General features: G+C 48.2%; 3 non-coding genes across 3 annotated transcripts; all 3 read right to left on the bottom strand.

Annotated features, from left to right (window-relative positions):
- Positions 1 to 525: 525 nt before the first annotated feature.
- Trnap-ugg (transfer RNA proline (anticodon UGG)) lies at positions 526 to 597 on the bottom strand. The gene has a single exon. It is a non-coding gene; the product is annotated as a tRNA-Pro (tRNA).
- A 4,056-nt stretch (positions 598 to 4,653) lies between these two features.
- Positions 4,654 to 4,725, bottom strand: Trnap-ugg (transfer RNA proline (anticodon UGG)). The gene has a single exon. It is a non-coding gene; the product is annotated as a tRNA-Pro (tRNA).
- Positions 4,726 to 11,884: 7,159 nt separating this feature from the next.
- Trnap-ugg (transfer RNA proline (anticodon UGG)) lies at positions 11,885 to 11,956 on the bottom strand. Its single transcript has one exon. It is a non-coding gene; the product is annotated as a tRNA-Pro (tRNA).
- Positions 11,957 to 19,407: the final 7,451 nt, after the last annotated feature.

Raw genomic sequence — 19,407 nt, 5'->3', positions numbered from 1 at the left:
TGACTCGGTATAGAAATGCTTAAGCATTTAAAACGAATCGGATCACTCGGCATTTCAAAAGAGCCAGTTCTTGCTTTCATCCCATTTGGCTCTCAGCGGCGGCCCTGTAGAAGCGTACTCTCCAAAAAACAATTCTTCATAAAAATGGCAATAAACCAAACAAAAATAACCCACGGGCCCGTCCGTGATTTGAACCCGGCACCTCTCGCACCCGAACCGAGAATCATACCCCTATACCAATGGCCCGCTGCGCGACACGAATTTTAAAAGGCGCACGAATTCTCAATTCCCAGCAGGTTTCGAAGCGATTACTTCGAGGAAAACAGTCTGGCTAGAGACCGTTTTACTGAGACAGACTCGAAGAAAGGGGGGGGGGGGGGGGGTAGCCAACCGGAGAAAGCGGCATTGGACTAGGGCCAGTCATTGCTCTATTCACAGTTACCTCCTAGCAGCGGCCATGAAGAAGCGTGCTCCAAAGGCATTTCTTTGAAAATCGGACGCAAAACAAAACAAAAATCAAAACACGGGCCCGTCCGGGATTTGAACCCGGGACCTCTCGCACCCAAAGCGAGAATCATACCCCTAGACCAACGGGCCGCTGCGATACACGCATTGTTATAAATCGAACAATTTCCCAATTCACAGCTGTTTTTTTTTCTGTTTTTTTCAGCGACGGCTTTGAAAAAAAGGGACACAAAGCGATTCATCTTAAGTCTGCGCACGTCGTGCAGTGCTACAGCGCGCCAGAAATCGGTTCGTGCTTTGAATATAATCTAGTACAAAGAGACTTGTGGAACCTCTACAAAGTTACTCACCAAATCATCTGAATGTCGTGTTGCGCCATTGTGTCATTTTTCATCGCCACGGTTGAGGTGATAGTTTTAGAGGCGCTTTTAAGATGCAACCTGGTTTTACGAATGAAGGGACCTGTGAAGTACTATTTTCTTATTTGTTACGAGGTGGGTGCAGCAGTCCAAATTGCTATTGTAAGGCCTTCCAAAATCAAGAACCCTACATACACGTGCTTCAAAATATAGAAAAGTATTCTGCGTGTTACGTCAGTGGTAGTCGTTACGGAACGTCTCTTTACTCCAGGCGTTTGATGGGGCTCCATGATGTACTTTTATACTGGATGCAATCTCCTTATCAAAACCTTATTAAACACGTTGCAGTTGATGTTATTGAGTCTGATAGGGCAAAAGCCCTTGATCCACAATAATTTTAACGGTCGTGGCTCCCTGGAATTGGAACAAGCTGAAGTGCTAAACGACTGTGGCAGCCTCCTTTCTGATATGCTTCCTTAAATACGCTGTAAGGGATCGTCACCAGTTCGTTTTGAAAGCTTTATGAAAACAAGCATTTGAGTCTTCATCCGGCTCAGGCGATTTCCCAGACATAACTCGCCCACCACTTTCGCAATTTTACGCATGGTTATTGGGCCTCTCAGGCTGGTTTTTATTTCGTCGTCTAATAGCAAAAGGCACTCTCTAGAACCTGCTTTGTGGTCGCGCATTCTCTCAGAAAATCGCGATAGTGCTTTACAAACGATAGACAGATCGTATCGCTGTCTTGAGCCATTTGGCCGTGGTAGTCGATTACTATTATTTCCCTCTGCCTTGCGTATCTTGTGTCTTCGCTCCGCGAAAACTTCGTCGAAGTTTCCCCTAACCACACTTTTCCAGCTCAGGCCCGTACCGCAGCCATGCGTACTTTGATGCTTGCAGTTGTGGTTGCGAAATCTTTTCTTATAGCTTCTGTAAACTTTTGTGGCTGGACTATTTCCACGTATAAAGAAAAGCCAAGCTGGAGCTACAGTTTCTCGTTCTTTATTGTTCTTTGGGTTCCATTGCAATGCACACGCCCTTGCAATCGCGTTAATTCTTACGTCATACTTTAAGTCTTCCCATTGTTATCTAATGCCATTTTGCAATATGTTTACCAAATTATGCATTTTTTTGTGCATTACCAAAGAAGAAATCATTTGGGAAAAGGTTCGCGTTGAATTTTTGTAAGGTCCAGTTAAATCTAGGTCTCGTTTATGTGGATCCCAAGCCAAGCATCACTAAGCTCTCATAGCTGAAGCTTATACTTTTAATCTTGTGGCCGCAATACAAGCGTAGTAGGTCCATCTACCTTTACATTTTGTCTAGCATGGCAGGGCTGTCACTTTAAAAGTGTCGGGGCTCGGAAGGCATTATCCTAGAAGTAGACGACCTACGAAATCAGAATTAAGTTCGTGCAACATCGAGTTGAGAACCAGCAGACTGGTATTACGGAGGGGTACCTTTAAAACTACCGTGTAGCTTTGAAAACGCAGTTACAATCACCTAGCAAGATAACATTCCTTTTGCAGTGAAGGTAGGGTTGAATATTTTCAAATACATGCTTTCTTCCACAACGCATGTTGCTGGCAGACAAGTATGCACGTCCTCGTCTCGACCTCGTAACAAAAAAAAAAAAAAAAAACGCATAAAACCCGGCGACCTCCCGGTCATGTAATAACGAACGCAGTGTCAATACTAGCGAACTATCTGAAAAACAGAGTGCACACTACCGACGTTATACCCGCATAGAAGACGCTGTAAAAAGCATACTGCGTTAAGTTTGCAGTTGGCTTTCAAATTTCATTTCTTGCACTGCATAAACCTAGAGGCAGTTTTACAGAAGACGCTTGACCGGATGCTGTCGCCTTGTCAATCGTGGCACACTCAACGTGCCTACGCGAAGGTCAGTCTTTAAATTTGGCTTCATCTGAAATCTTCAGCAAGCGGACCACACCGCTCTTATCCCTTAGACGAACGCGGTAATGTTGCTCTCGACACTCTAACCTGTCCTCTCGCGCACATTTTTCGCTGGCCAGCTGCTCTAAACGCACATACATGAACACCCATGTCCAGTGCGTCGGAACTTGAGTGTCATAATCAAAATATTTGAGCGCACTCAGTATAAGCAGTTACGGCGATTGCGTAGATAGCGGTGTCATTGCTCAAGAATTATTTCTCAATTCACAGATGGTTTTCAAGCGAATGCGTTAAGGAAACACAACGCCGAGTAGTTCCTCCTCTGAAACATGACGCAGGAAAGAAATTTTACAAACTCCCAAGGCACAATTGTCAGATAAATTCATAAGCAGCTCTGCTATACAACGAACCTATTTCACTGCTACGTATGAGAGAATTACTAAGAAGAAACACCTGCAGTGCGGTTAGGCATTTTTATGTGAAAGTACGAAGGCCACAAAGCATATAATAAATATCTTGACAAGGCCCCACGCGTCCCCTACACCTCTATATACCAAGCTAATAAATGTCGGCTTCACTACTCTACAGGTATGCATTGCTGCGAAAAATTCTTAAGAGCAACATATGAAGTCTTTTATCAAAATATGCAGGTCCTACGGCTAATTAATAAATGCCTCCATCAGACCTCGCGTATCCCTATAGAATGCTATAAACTAAGCACACTTAGAATTACCGTGCTCTTGGCAGAACTACACGTTAAAGCAAAACTGTAGACCTACAACTCGGTTTCATTTTGCGGTCAATCAGTGAAGCCTACTTTCATTAACAAGAAGTAAAGGAAAATTTGAAAAAAAAGTACTTATATTGCAAGAAAAGTAATATTTCAAATTGCAAACCTCGATTTTTCCCTCCAACACATATTGCTGTTACACAACGTGACGTCATAACAGCTGAATATATGTATCTTTTTGGTATTCTTCACTGTGTGTTATTGTTATTTCAAGTATTTTATGACGTCTTTCTCTTTAGTATCACCTACAGTAAATACCTTAAAAACACTACGCCGCAGGGCTTGGCTTCTGCCGAAATTTCGCAAACTACACTCTGCAATCAGTGAAACATAACCTGAAAATTATAGTTAATGTTCGGCTAACTTGAGAACAAAGGAACTAAGAATATTCTTTATTTGCAAACAATTATACCTTGTTCGAAGTTTGTGTTTCGCTAACGAGATTAATTTTAATACTCTGCTCCTTTTTTAATCCCATGTTTCTTCGTATTAGTAGATGATTACCTTCCAAGTTGTGACGTGATCCACTGTACTGTTTTTTTTTTTCAAAGTGTCACTGCGGAACTTATTCTTTTGTACTTCTTTCAAAATTGTATGATTGTATTGTATTGTAGTTGCAGAGTATCTTGGACCATGTTTTGGTAGAGTTGAGTCGTGATTTCTTGGTTAAGACTCACGTGCCCAGTCAAGCTTCTTCTGAATCAGCTTTTAGTCCGTGAACCCCTCCAGAATGTATTGTTTGGAAAAATAAAATTGAGTTAAATTCGAAAAACTGGCTTCAATATACTGCACTACACAACACTACACAAATTCATTGCTGGGAGGAAATTTTACGGGCAATTTAATCGGTCACCTATAAATACTTCAAGGCTCTGAGGCGCTTTATATTAGCATTTTCTTAAGGAGCGAAAGTGCGACACGTCACGCGGTGCAGACGTGCATACGAGTTTCTTCTAACTCTGTATAGAAATACTTAAGCATTTAAAATGAACCGGATCACTGGCATTTCAAAAGAGCCAGTTCTTGCTTTCATCCCACTTTGCTCCCAGCGGTGGACCTGTAGAAGCGTACTCTCGAAAAACAATTCTTCATAAAAAGGGCAATAAACAAAACAAATAACCCGGGCCCGTCCGGGATTTGAACCCGGGACCTCTCGCACCCAAAGCGAGAATCATACCCCTAGACCAACGGGCCGCTGCGGTAGACGCATTGTGAAAGACGAACGATTTCTTAATTCCCAGCCGCTTTCCAAGCGCATACCTCCAGGAAAACAGTACGGCTAGCGATTCTTCTATCGAGACAGACGGGGAAAAAAAACCAACCAGTACATGTGGCATTGGAAAAGGGCCAGTCATAACTCTATTCACAGTTGGCTCCTAGCAGCGGCCCTGAAGGAGTGTACTCTAAATGGATGCAAAACAAAACATCAAAACACGGGCCCGTCCTGGATTTGAACCCGCGTCCTCTCGCACCCAATGCTAGAATCCCACCCCTAGGCCAAAGGGCTTTTTTTTTTCTTGATTACTTCTTTGGTACAAAACTTGCAATACAACTTTTGCACGACACAAGGTTAAAAGTACTGGCCAAACTCTGGCAAGTGCATGTCTTAAAGCTGCTTTAGGGCTACATGATAATCCAATACATTTATCCACGTAGGTGGTTCACTCTGGGCATTGAAAGCACCTCTTATGAAAGCGACGCTTTGCTTGAATTATTGAATACCCTCGCCGGAAGTGCGTTGACGTCGGCGTGACGCACTGCCATACGCGTTTTCCATAGACTGCGCAGGCTGAGGACAAAGAATAAGTAATAAGGCACACCTTCGTCGTTGTCGGTTGGCAAAAACCGTATGCCGTAAGGACATCAAGGTATATCTTTCTTTAATGTTCGTTGAATGATGCCCCAGTCGATTACGGCATCCCTGCAATCAAGAAATATGTTCTCTATAGTCTCCGGTTTACTAGAGATAGTGCAGTCGATGCCCCAGAGGACAAAGCCCTTTTTCTTGAAGCCAAGGTTACACTGGCAAAGTACCACTGTGCAGTTGAAAGAAAAAGGACATCGTTGAGGACCAGACTGACATTTTTTTATCTCCTTTTAGAACGTCTTGTCCTGTACCTGCGCAGTGTAGGGAGCAGTACAGAGGCACTGGCAGTGTCATGTCAATCAATTATTTGTACAGTCAGCTTCGGGGCACAGTACTGAAGTATTCAACTGAAAATTGCACTTTTAAGAACTGATATGCCAGAACTATTTCTCTTCAATAGCCCCGTGCAGTCGACCTCCCCACAACATGAGGAGACACGACAAAGACAGTCATCACACAGCCTGAGTTGGAGTATAGTGCGGAAAAAGACATCGCTTTGGTCACGTAGAAAAACAAAACGGGAAACAACTTGTCTTAAGAATAAGTGCACCAAGCCCAAGCCGCCACTTCTCACGCAACGGAGCAGGTTTGTGCGACTTGTGCTCTCCCACGTTGAGACCCAGATGAATACGGCGAAGACTATGCAATTTTTTGCACATGAACGCTTGTCATGTATAGTTCTCGTAGTACATACTAAATTTGGGCCACTAGAAACAAATTTCACACAGCAATACACCCAAACAATGATGAATCTTGACCGCCCCATTTACCCGTTTTCGCCTTCACCCGTTCTGTCTTTGCTGCCCCGTACTCGTTCGTGTCGCGATACTAATCAAGCGGCACTCCCGATTGATAGAGTGATTGTAGGGTTTTAACGCACCGACCCAGCGCAGGTGATGAGGCGCGCCGCAGTGGATGGCTCCGGATTAATTTTGACCACCTGGGGATCTTTAACGTGCGCCGAAATCTCGTACACGCGGGCGTTCCTGCTTTTCGCCTCCATCAGAAAAGCGGCCGCCGCGGCCGGGAATCGAACCCGCGACCTCGTGCTCAGCAGTGCAACACCTTAGCCACTGAGCCACCGCGGCGGGTAAAAGCGGCACTCCCAGGTATCATGTGGACATAGTGGCCGATTGTGCATTTGCAAAAGAAGCTGGAGTGCTATCGCAAGCCCCGTGCCTAAACCCTGTGGTTTTATCCCAGTCGATCTCACTGGACTTTGCAGTTGATCTTTGAAAAATCTGACGGCATCATTCTCTGCTTCCCGAAAGCTTTATTTGTCAGTTCAGAAAAGGGCGATGTCGTCAGGATACGCGATAATTTTGACTTCACTTTCATGAAGCCTAAAACCGCGCACGCTGTCACTGTAAATTACTTTCAAACAAAATGGCTCGAGGTAGAGAGCAAAGATTAAAAGTGCCACACGTCATCCTTGTTTCACGGATGACATGATCTGGAAACTACTGCTTATTTTCTTATTTATAATAAGACTGGCTGAGCAATCCAAGTAGCTCATTTTGACGCCTTCGAAAACGACGGAACCGACATTCACGTGCTCTAGAATGTCAAAAAACTCCGCCGTGGTGGCTCAATGGCTAAGGCGTCGCGCTGCTGAGCACAAGGTCGCGGGTTCGATTCCCGGCCCCGGCGGCCGCTTTTCTGATGGAGGCCAAAAGCAAAAACGCCCGTATGTACGAGATTTAGGCGCACGTTAAACATCCCAAGGTGGTCAAAATTATTCCGGAGCCCTCCACTACGGCGCGGCTCATCGCCTGCGTTGCGTCGGCGCGTTAAACCCGACCATCAATCAATAGAATGTCAAAAAGAATTTTGTGTGTAACCCGATCGAACGCCTTTCTAAATCGACTAATAGGGCGGAAACCCTTAACTGACAATAATTTAACTGGGTCTTCACTCCTTGGAATTAGAACGACGGGCGAGTGTCTAAACGATTTTGGCAACATTTTTTTCTGATATGATTCCTTTAACACGGAGTAAAAGATCAATCCCAGTTCACCCTTAAAATCTCTAAAAACTGGCCCCCAAGCGATCCGGCCCCGGGAATTTTCTAGTACTCAAACCGTCAATGGCCTTCTCAATTTCTGATATACTTATTGGCCCTTCCAGGCACACTCTTATATCGCCGTCCAACTTAGGCGTCGTTGATAAGAAGCAGTTTGTAAACCCGTCTTCGACGTCCCGCCCCTTCCCCAGCAGTTCGCGATAGTGCTCTACGAACACTTGACAAATCGTACCGCTGTCAAGCGTTACTTGCCCGTGGTAGTCTGTTGCCGTGATTTCCTTCTGCCTTGCATATCTTTTTTCTTCGCCTATAGCGAGCGCTTTGTTGGTGCTTCTCCTGGCCATTATTTTTCAGCTCGGGCACGTATCATGGCCCCTCTGTTTCTGTCTGCATCTATCAGTTCAAATTGCGCCTTCGCCTCTCTAATAGCTTCTGTGAACTTCCGCGGCTGGGTTGTTTCGACGCCTAAAAGAAGTTCGAGTTGCAGCTGTAGTTCCCTTTCTTTTTTCCTTTCGTATTGCCGCAGTGTGCAAGACCTTTCAATAGTGTCCATTTAAACTTCGTATTTAAAGTTCTCCCACTTTGGTATGATGTCTGTTTGCTCCGTGTCTAACAGAGCCTTCAGTTTTTGATTTACTTATCAACGAAAGGATCGTCTTGGAGAACATTTGCGCTAAATTTCCACAAGGACCAATTGACTTTGTTTTCCTTTCCCGTATGCTGTTTGATCTCGTAATTGCAGCATAAGGCACCAGGCCCGCGGATACGTTTATCCTGTCTAGCCTGTCATGGCTATGTCCTTGAAAGTGGGTATACTCGGTGGGTTTTCCACCCGATAGCAGGCAGCCCAATTATTCAAAATTGAGTACGTGCACCTTCGAATTGAGATACAACACGCTCGTACCACGGATAGGCAAATTTGCAACACTATCAGGTGGGTTACAAACGCAATTGAAATCGCCTAGCAGAAGAACGTTTCTTTCGCAATTAGGATATGGCTCCATTATCTCAAAAAATTGCTTTCTGTCGTTAGATCGGGTGGGGGCATACGACCACACAACTCGCCAGTTTGTCCCGGTAAAGCGAAAATCACACACAATCAACAGCCCTTCGCTACATGAGGTAACGGGCTCAACGTCAATGCCGATAGACTTACTGAGTACCAATGCCCATCCACCAGACGTGCCTGACGCACGGAAAATGCAGACATAATGCAATGCACCGTAAACAAGCACCACGTGGTCTGTTTGCGCTTCGATTTCAATTTTCTTGCACCGCAAGGATGTCGAGGCTGTTGTCTATGAGGAGGCGTTTGACTTGATGCTGCCGCCTTCGCTGAGAATCTGCGCACGTTCAACGTGCCTACACGAAGGTTAGCCTTTGCATTTGGCGCCATTCCAGAACAAGAACAACCGGACCTCACAATGCTCACCTTTCAGTCGAGGCATGTGACAGCGTACTGGGAGCTCGAAAGTGTCTTCTCGGGCGTATTGTTCGCTTGTTGGCGGCGGCTGCTGCACATAACTCGACACCACAATCCCGGTGCGTGGCATCCCACGTGTGTCGTGTCGACTGTCCGGGTGCGCACGGCATTTACAGCTATGGTGACTTCGTCGCCCACGGTGTCGCAGTGGTCCTTATGTCTGGCAGTTTCGTCGGTTTCGGCTTAAAAGGTGGGCGTCATCCCGGCGCTGATTTCGCTGGCGGCTCATCAGGAACTGCGACCTCCGTGCTCACTCCGTCACCGGCGTTTCCCTCCTGCTGGCTCTTGGCCGTGGTGTTGCTGGCGCCGGCCTCCTGGTTGTCCATGGGCTCGGGCTCCCTACTGGTTGACGCCGCACCTGTCGTGGAGGCGTCGTGCTCTCCTTTTCCAACATTGTCAGCTCGCGCTACATGAGCAGCCTCAAGCTGATTTCGTTGCTTCGAGCTTCTTTGGGAGCAGCGTGCTGGTCCTGCATTTGCTGGGTGGGTGTCGTCTCAAGGGAATGTCTTTAGTTGCCTCACGGGACATTTACTCCGCTTCAGCCACGTCCATCACGAGCAATGTGCGTCCGAGTGGCAGTGGTCACATAGGTTTTAAATGCAGAGCATTTCAGTAACTCACGATGTCACCCGCGTTGACGTCAGTCGTAGTCCGCACCGTCGTTGTCCGCACCCCTCCCCCTACACTATATAAAAAAAAATACTATCCGGCGCCTGGTTTCGATCCCTCGACCCTGCGGGCGGAACGCAATGTACATGGGGCTCTACCCACTGCGCCACAAAGCCGACACAGAATGGGAGGCTACGAACGTGCCTTATATCCTTGACTCATTCAAACTACGTCAAGAAGCTGCTGATACAACGCATTCACTACCACCAACTCCCCAAACACTAAACGTTAACGCAATACACCCACCACCTATGCGACGCATTTACTCGAGTCCCCCTCGCGGGGAGGTTATATCCTTGACTCATTCAAACTACGTCAAGAAGCTGCTGATACAACGCATTCACTACCACCAACTCCCCAAACACTAAACGTTAACGCAATACACCCACCCCCTATGCGACGCATTTACTCGAGTCCCCCTCGCGGGGAGGTGGGCCCAATTTTTTTACCAATTCAGCCACTTCGAGCACAAAGCGATGGCATGAGGTGCACCGCGGAACGCGGAACTCTCGCCTGATGAAGCCCATGCGTTGGCACAGAAGGTAGAGCGGGGCCCTACTTGGCACCAACACGAGCGCCACGAGTTTATGCGGAATTTCCTAGGGCGAGTAAGCTTGAAACCCTTTACCACCGGTTGCGTCTCAACGCAGCGCTCACGAACTCTTACCGCCATCGCCTCGGTCTAACTGCAAACCCCTATTGCGATAATTGTGGATTGCCCGAAACAGTAGAGCACGTCCTTCTAGAGTGCCCGGCATACATCCAAGAAAGAACTCACCTCGCAGAAAAGATTGAGTGCCTCAACAACGCATCTATATCTTTGAAAGGTCTCCTTGGACCCTGGCCCTCTCCATCGTCCCAGAGAAACGTGTTGGTTGCTTTATTTGACTATTTACACGGAATCGGCCTCGCAGAGACAATTTAGAACTTTACGTGTCAGATCGTGTGGACTTTTAAGTCACCACGCAAAGCTTCGTGTTCACTTTTCTTTTAATCTCTTCTTTTCCCATCTTTCTTCTGCCCTACTTCTTTTAGGGCCTTTACTCCCTTCTCCCCATCCCCGCAGAGTAGCATGCAGGCGGTAACATGCCGGCAAACCTCTCTGCTTTCATCTAATAAAGAGCTCTCTCTCTCTCTCTCACACCAGCCTTCAGCCTGAGCACGGCTACACGTGTCATGCTGCACTGGCTGCCGCAACCTTCAACACGCCACTTTTCTCTGCTTACCTCGATAATATTGCCCTACGGGGAGAAAGTCACCCTGATGTCATCGTCTCGTACGTGGTGAATCATCCAGTGAAGCTTCACGCGGACGTCATGGTTGCGCGGGCGGATAACAACCCACTTCCGTCCTTTCAAACCATTTCGGTCTCGGTGAGCATTTTCTGTGAAGCGTCCGGGGTCTTGAAAGTTCCGGCCCAGATGTGGTTCATGTGATACAGGCCGATCGCGAGCACTTCCCCGAGCAGGCCTCGTTCCACTAGCGAATCTCGAAAATCTTCGACGTGATAAGCCCGCCCTTCATATCAGCATGAAAAAAAAAAAAACCTCTGTTTAAAACAACTGGTCGTGTTGGCACTGGTGACAAAACGACAGCATAATCCTAGGAGGCGTCTTCAAACCTGTTACCGCGGCCCGAAAGGCTCGCTGAAAACGCCCCATTGCTGAAGCCTGACATTCTGTGACCGCTCCGCTCGGAAGCCGGATGTAGGATGCCTAGACCAACGGTCTGCTGCGTTACACGCATTGTAAAAGACGAACTATTTTCGAATTTTCAGCCAGTTTCCAATCTAATACCTCGACGAAAACAGTTAGGCTAGCGATTCTTCTACCGAGACACAAGACAAAAAAAAAATTACAAACAAACGGCACTGCAAAAGGGCCAGTCATTGATCTATTCACAGTTGACTCCTAGTAGCGACCCTGAATAAGCAAACTCTTAAAAGCATTTTCTTAGAAATTGGATGCAAAACAAAACAAATATCAAAACATGGGCCCGTCCGAGATTTCAACTCAGGACGTCTCGCACCCAAAGCAAGAATCATATACCTAGAAAAACGGGGCGCTGCGTTAGAAGCATTGTAAAAGACGAACGATTTCTGAATTTCCAGCCAGTTTTCAAGCGAATACCTCAAGGAAAACAGTCTGCCTAGCTATTCGTCTACCGAGACCGACGTGGGAAAAACCAAACGAAACAAGCGGCAATAGAAAGGGCCAGTCATTTCTCTATTCCCAGGTAGCTCCCAGCAGCGGCCACGAAGAGGCGTATTCTAAAACATTTCTTTAAAAATCGTACGCAAAAATCAAACCACGGGCCCGTCCGGGATTTGAACCCGGGACCTCTCGCACCCAAAGCGAGAATCATACCCCTAGACCAACGAGCCGCTGCGATACACGCATTGTAAAAGACCGAACGATTTTTCAATTCACAGCCGGTTTTTTTTTTTTTGTTTTTTTTTTTTCAGGGAAGGCTTTTAAAAAACGGGACACAAAGCGATTCATCTTAACGCCGCGCACGTAGTACAGTGTTAAAGCGCGCCAGAAATGCCGGTTCGTGCTTTGAATATAATCTAGTATAACGAGACCTTCTTTGTGCAGTCTCTACAAAGAAACCCACCAAGCCATCTGAACGTCGCGTTGCGTCATTTTGGTTATCGCATTGGTTAAGGTGATAGGACTAAGAAACGCCTTTAGAAAATGTTACCCCGTGGTACAAAGCGAAAAGTAAAGGTGCAAGAAGGCAACCTGGTTTCACAGATGAAGGGATCCGTGAAGTACAATTTTCTTATTTGTTGCGGGATGGGTTGAAGAGTTCGAATTGCTCATATAGGGCCTTCTAAAATGGAGAACCCTACATACCCGTGCTTCAAAATATCGAAAAGTATTCTGTGTGTAATGATGTAGAGTGCTTTTCTCAAGTGTAAATGTACCACAGCGACGGGTCCTGCCACAGTATCTACGCAATATACAATACTCTGATCCAGGTGTACATTAGTCTTTATAGAACGTATCTTTACTCCACGTGTTTGATGTGGCTCCATAATGTACCTTTTTACCGGATGCAATCTCCTCATTAAAACCTTGATAAACACCTTCGTATTCAGGCGAATAGGGGAAAAGTCTGTGATCAACAATACCTTTAAGAGTCTGGAACTCGAAAAGCCTGCAGTGCCTAAACGACTGTGGCAGCCCTCTTTCTTGTATGGTTCTTTAATACGTTGTAAGGGATCGTCTCCAGTTAGTTTCGAAAGCTTTATGAAAACAAGCATTTGAGTCGTCATCCATCCCAGGAGATTTCCCCCACTTAATTCGCCAATGACTTTCTCCATTTCACGTATGCTTATTGGGCCTTTCGGGCTGGTTTTTATTTCATCCTCCATCTTCAGCTTTGTCGGTGAAAAGCACTCTCTAGAACCTGCTTGTTGGACGCGTCATTCTCCCAGCAATTCGCGATAGTGCTTTACAAATGATGGACAGATCCTATCGCTGTCTTGAGCTACTCGGCCTTGGTAGTCTATTCCTGTTATTTTGCACTGCGTTGCGTATCTTCTTTCGTCGCTGTGCAATAACTTCGTCGTAATTTATCCCGAAGCACAATATTTCAGCTCGCGCCCGTACCGCAGCCATGCATACTTTGATGTTTATAGTTCCGGTAGCGATGTCACGTTTCTTGTAGTTTCTGTAAACTTCTGTGGCTGTACTATTTCGACATTTAAAGAAACGACATGCTGAAGCTGCAGTTAATTGTTTCTTTCTTTTTTATTTTGTTACACCGCAATCCAGACGCCCTTTTGATCGCGTTTATTCATGCTTAATACTTCAAGTCTTCCCACAGTGATACAATGCCGTTTTCCTTTATCTTTACCACATTATTTTGTTTTTAAGTGTATTATTAAAGAAAAAATAGCCTGTGAAAAGGCTTCGCGTTGAATTTTTGTTCGGTCCAGCGAAATCTGGGCCTCGTTTATGCGTATCCCAAGTCAATAATTACTAAGCTGTGATTCCTGATGCTTACTGTTTTAACCTTGTGGCCGCAATAAAAGTACACTAAGTCCATCGACCTGTACGTTTTGTCCAGCATGGCAGGGCTGTCCCTTTAAAAGGGTCGGTGCTTGGACGGTTTTCCCCCAGAAGTAGACCACCTACAAGTTCAAAATTAAGTTTGTGCAACATCGCGTTGAAAAACAGCGCACTGATATCCCGGAGGGGTGCATTTAAAACTATCGTGGAGCTTGAACACGCAGTTATAATCGCGTAGCAAGATAGCATTCCTTTTGCAGTCTACATAGGGTTGAATATTTTCAAAATCTTGCCTTCTCTCATTAGAGGCGCTGGTGGCATACAAGTATGCCCGCCCTCTACTCGATCGTGTAAAAAAATCGCACTCAACTTGGCGACCTTCCCATCATGTAATAACGAACGCAATGTCAATACCAGCGAACTATCTAAAAAACAGAGTGCCCACTACCGACGTTACACCCGCATATAAGACGCTGTAAAAAGCATCCTGCGTTAAGTTTGCTGTTGGTTTTGAAATTTCATTTCTTGCACTGCATAAACCTCGAGGCAAGTTTACAGACAACGCTTGACCGCATGCTGACGCCTTGTCAATCGTGGCACACTCAACGTGCCTACGCGAAGGTCAGGCTTTCAATTTGGCTTCATCTGAAATCTTCAGCAAGCGGACCACACCGCTATTACCCGTAAGACAAAGTGGTAATGGTGCTCTCGACACTCTAACCTGTCCTCTCGTGCACATTTTTCTCTGGCCAGCTGCTCTTGTCGCACATACGTGAACACCCATGTCCGGCCCGTTGGAACTTCAGTTTCATAATCAAAAGCTTTGGGCGCACGCGGTATTTGCAGTTACGTTGATTGCGTAGATAGCGGTGTCATTGCTCAAGAATTATTTCTCAATTCACAGGGAGGGCGCTGCGGTCGCCACGGCGAGCAGACGTGTGTTGCGTCGGCTCCGTAGAATATGCCCATTTGTGCAGTGCGCTTTCATCTCATCGAAGAATTTCCGCTACAGAGCAACGCGCATTGACCCAAGGAATCGACTGACCCCAAATTCGGTGAGGTGCAACGAATTCTCTTCTCTCCACCGACGAACAAAGTTCCCAAGGCGCGGACGGCCAGCTAAGCCTAACTTAGGCCTAGCGCGAGCTCGGGTCGGGGCACGCCGGCGGCAGCCCCCGACACGACGCAATGGACACCACCCCCCAAGAGAACGCGACGATGGACACCAACAACAACACGGAGACCAAGCACGACTCTCAACCATCGCACGTGATCGTTAACTACAACGAGGGAAATACAGCGGTGGCGGTCGCCGGCACTGACCTGGCGCTAACCGACACAGAGGGCTGGCAGGTGGCCGGCAGACGCCATCGACAGCGCGCGGCCGACGCGGCAAAAGGTGAGCCGGCCTCAACCACTACTCTCGCAGCCCCCGCGGTGAGGCAAGCAAAATTTGTTAAAAGGATAACCACTAAGATTAGCAAGGCAGCGCGCATGCCTCGAACGCTGCCGAGAGAGGATATCAAAGTAGTCATCAGGCCCCGCGGCGGACTTAACGTGGGACGTACTGAGGTCTCAAAGCTAATGGCCGCCATTTTCGCGGCGACAGGCACAACACTCCAAGAGTCACGAGAGGATACTATATGTACTAACGTAGCACAAAACATCATTGTAGTAAGCACCGCGCAAGAGGCAAGGGCCGACAAATATGCACGAATCAGTCTACTAAAAATCGGAGACAGAGAATATGAGGTCCACGCATACCTCTCGGCACCAAACGGCACCACTAAAGGGATCATTAGGGGCATATCGTTAACCGACTCACATCAAGAAATTCAGGATAATATAATACATGAAGCCAATCCGCTAGCACTAGAAGCACATAGAATAGGGAACTCAACCACGGTCATTGTAGCTTTTGAGGGCACCAAAGTGCCCAATTATGTAAAATACGGTGCAATGCTAGTCAAGTGCAGCCTATACCGCCAGCACTTTGAAGTATGCCACTGCTGTGGCAAGGTAGGACACAGAACCGATGTATGCCCCTTCCCGGGCACAAAGGTATGCTTTGCGTGTGGGGCGCCAAACCCAAGCCCCAGCCATGAACAAGAATGCAAACCGCACTGCAAACTTTGCAACGGAGCGCACCCCACCGGAGTCGCGGGTTGCAGGAACCGCTATAAAATCCCCTACGTGGTGACGCGCCGCCGCTGGGAGAAGAAGCACATGGCGGAACAACAGCCGCCATTAGGTTTAGCGCTATTCCCGCAGCTGCAGCCGAGCGGCGCAGCGGCACAGATGGCTAGCGCTGACGTCCGTGCGGCAGCAACCGGCAGCGCTCCAATGGCAGACGGAGCAACCCATCCGGACAACAAAATCACTCGCAAAAGCCAATTCGGGGAAGGCGCGGCGTCGTGGGCTGACATGGCGCGATCGCGAACGAATCGAGGAGCCGCGCAGCACCAACAGCGGGCGGGCGCACCCCAAGCCAGCCCCGAAGTGCTACAACTTCGCAAAGAAAACGAACATTTAAGGAAGCAACTAGCAGAGCAGGACAGGCGCCTACAGGAGATGAATAGAAAGCTTGACCTGCTCCTCTCCAACCAAGGCCAAGAACAGGGATCAACGCCGGCGCAACGCCAAGTGACAGTGCAAACGCTTGAGCAGCCCACCGAAACACCAATTGAAGAGCCGCTCGAAGAAGAAACGCAAGAGGAAACCGCAGTTGCCGCACCCGAACCTAGAGCGAAGAGGAGACGAGCAACCGGGGCGGAAGCTCAAGCAAATGAGACACGCCTTCAACATCTCGAGGAATGCTTCGCCCACACAGAAGCCTCCCTCACTGCAGAAAGAGAATCGACCAACATAAGACTAGCAGCACTAGAGGCATCAACGGCTGACATCGCTACCAGACTGACCCAAGTGGAACAAATGTTCCAGACAGTACAGAATACACTACTCAAAATACAAGCGGCCATGGCAAGGCAAATAGTTTTACCCACCACCGACACCCAGACCGCCGCCCGACATGGCCCGAGTAACATCAACGCATGAGCTAGCTGTGTGGCAGTGGAATGCGAATGGTCTGCGCGGAAAAAAAGCACTACTACAACAACACATCAGACAGTCCAGCCGGCGACCAGACATAATCCTATTACAAGAAACGCACAGCGAAGATCCCCCACGCCTGCCGGGTTACCGCTCATACGCTAGCCCACCCAGCGCGCGAGCGGTTGGGAAGGGCGCTGGGCAGGGAGTGTGTACTCTAATAAGGAAAGGACTTAACTACATCGAACACGATCTACCCAACAACAGCGCTCTCGAACTCCTGGCAGTCGAAGTCGTCACAGGGCGAAAACAAAAGCAAAGCACTTTCATCTTCAATGTCTATAGCAATCCGAAGCAGCATCAACAAAGATTTCGGACCTTCATACACAAGGTGGAGCAGCTAGCAGAGGACCACACCGTGCTACTGTGCGGAGATTTCAATGCCCCACACACAGCGTGGGGGTACTCGAAAATTACAGCAAAAGGACGTAGCCTGCTTGAGGAAACCACTGAAGCAGGATACCAACTCCTGAATGACCCATCAGTACCTACACGACATGGCACGTCCGTGCAACGCGATACAAACCCGGACCTGGCGTTCAGTAAGTCAGCCGGCCTTCGGTGGCGAAACCCGGGCGAAACCTTGGGCAGTGACCATTGTATCCTAGAGATCACAATACCCCTGCACGGCAGAACGCCAACAACCCGCAAACAGACCGTAACAGACTGGCACAAATACAGAGAAGCCCTCACTGACCTGCCGACGCAAATCACTGACATCGAGGCATGGACGCGCGCTCTCAATGCGTCAGCGCGAGCAGCCACAACAGAAGTGGAGACAGACGAAGATACCCCGCACGTAGACAGTCGATTGGCACACCTAATGGAAGCAAGAAATTCACTAAAGAACAGATGGAAACGTCAGCGGCACAACCGCAAGCTTCGCAAACGCATCGCTACGATTAATCGGGACATTGAGAAGCATAGTGCGGTGCTCTGTAAGCAACAGTGGCATGCGGTCTGCCAAGAGGCGGATGGCCAAGTGCACAAGAGCCGCACTTGGCAGCTGCTACGCCACTTGCTTGACGAAAATAAGACGAAAGGAACGCAACAGCACGTCCTAGCACGCACTCTATACAAAGCACAGAAAGCCCTTGGCGAAGCAGAGGTCTGCAGACGCCTAAATAACAAATACCTCCCGTCCACCCCGCCGGACCCCCTCCCGAACTACACGGGTGCCTCAAATGGTAAACTGGATGCAGACATCGAGGAATGGGAGGTCCGCGCAGTGCTTCAAACAATCAACTGCAAGTCGGCACCGGGGCCGGACGGGATAACGAATAAGGCGCTACGCAACCTCAACGACGCTGCGGTGGCGGCGCTGACGGCATACTACAACACATGCTGGCGCACCGGCAAGCTACCCAGAAGCTGGAAGGACGCAAGAACAGTGCTGATTCCGAAGCCAGGCAAACCACCGAACATCGAGAACCTGCGACCCATTTCTCTAACATCCTGTATGGGGAAAGTGTTCGAACACGTGCTAATGAATCGCTGGCAGGCGTTCTTGGAAGCAGAAGGACTCTACCCAGATACGATACTCGGCTTCAGGGCCAAGCTCAGCACACAAGACGCCATGCTCCTCATCAAGCATGAAGTCCTCGACCGACCAACACACACCCTGGACAACCGCGCCGTGCTGGGCCTGGACATACAGAGCGCGTTCGATAGAGTTCATCATTCAGCCATTCTTCGACAAGTATCACAACTAAATATGGGAGAACGCACCTTTGCCTACATTAAAGACTTCTTAACGGACCGTACTACAACCATCATTGCTGGTGACATAGAACTCCCAAGCAAAAGCCTCGGAAGCATCGGCACGCCGCAGGGTGCAGTGATCTCGCCGCTGCTGTTCAACCTGGTCATGATCGGGATAGCTAAACGCCTCCAAAGCCTCCCGAACGTCAAGCACACCATCTACGCTGACGACATCACTCTCTGGATGACAGGAGGCAGCGACGGCGAGATCGAAGCATCGCTGCAGCAGGCAATAGACGAAATAGAAGACCAACTCCAGGGCACGGGACTCGTATGTGCACCGGCTAAATCCGAACTTCTCATCATACCACCACGTGGACCAACGGCACATCATGGCCAACCAGATATCAATCTACGGACGAAAGACGGAGGAAACATCCCGCACGTTAAAACACTCCGAGTGCTTGGACTCCACATTGAAGCTTCACAACATAATGGCACTACCATTGCAAAACTCGACACGAAGATATCCACGGCCTTACGACTCCTGAGGAAGGTATCCACAAGACATGCAGGCATGAAGGAAGATACTCTGCGGAAATTGGTGCAGTCGTTCGCAATCAGCCACGTAGCCTACGTCGCGGCCTTCCACAACTGGAAAGCGGCGGAGCGCCGGAAGATTGACGCACTCATACGCAAAGCATATAAAGTAGCATTAGGCCTCTATTCCAGGGTGTCGAACCGGAACCGGAACCGAACCGAAAACCGGAACCGAACCCGAATTTTTGCCCGGAACCGGAACTGAACCGGAACAGTATTATTTCCGCCATTTTGGAACTGAACCCGAACCGGAACGAATCGAAGGAACCGTTCCGAACCGGTTCCGGGGCCTCAAAAATATGAGTTCTAGTTTTTCATTTCGGTGCCTACCTTTGCCACTCGCCAGACAGAACCATGAAATATTTCGCATAGTCTGCAGTTCCCAAGGCCCATCATGTTCTCTTCT

The sequence above is a fragment of the Haemaphysalis longicornis genome, unplaced genomic scaffold, assembly GCF_048455015.1.
Source record: "Haemaphysalis longicornis isolate Haplotype H1 unplaced genomic scaffold, Haemaphysalis longicornis Haplotype H1 scaffold_2, whole genome shotgun sequence".
Classification (NCBI taxonomy): Eukaryota; Metazoa; Arthropoda; class Arachnida; order Ixodida; family Ixodidae; genus Haemaphysalis; species Haemaphysalis longicornis.
The sequence above is the reverse complement of the archived record's forward strand: the minus strand, read 5'-3'. Positions and strand labels throughout refer to the sequence as shown.